Source organism: Penaeus monodon, chromosome 30 (assembly GCF_015228065.2).
Source record: "Penaeus monodon isolate SGIC_2016 chromosome 30, NSTDA_Pmon_1, whole genome shotgun sequence".
NCBI classification, from domain to species: domain Eukaryota; kingdom Metazoa; phylum Arthropoda; class Malacostraca; order Decapoda; family Penaeidae; genus Penaeus; species Penaeus monodon.
Window position 1 is genome coordinate 29,700,945 of NC_051415.1, and position 236 is coordinate 29,701,180.

The window sequence follows — 236 nt, forward strand, 5'->3', positions numbered from 1 at the left end:
GATATCATGTGTTAAAGTTAGAGAATCAAGATTTCCAAGTTACCAGGCAGAGGGACAATACATGATTCTGGAAAAGTTTGTTTTTTAATCAACTGCAACAGGTAAAGAGTTGCACAATAACAGCAAGGCTAAGCACTGGTGCAACTGAGTCCACGTGTATAAGGGTTGAAAATAGGATAGGAGGTAAGATTTGTGGGTAATTGTAAAAAGGATGATGATGATAACCCTCATCATCA

At 37.7% G+C, this 236-nt stretch overlaps 1 protein-coding gene across 1 annotated transcript in view; it reads left to right on the plus strand.

The window, feature by feature from the left end:
- LOC119592691 (TOM1-like protein 2) overlaps positions 1-236 on the plus strand; it is an 18,868-nt gene that overhangs the window by 4,262 nt on the left and 14,370 nt on the right.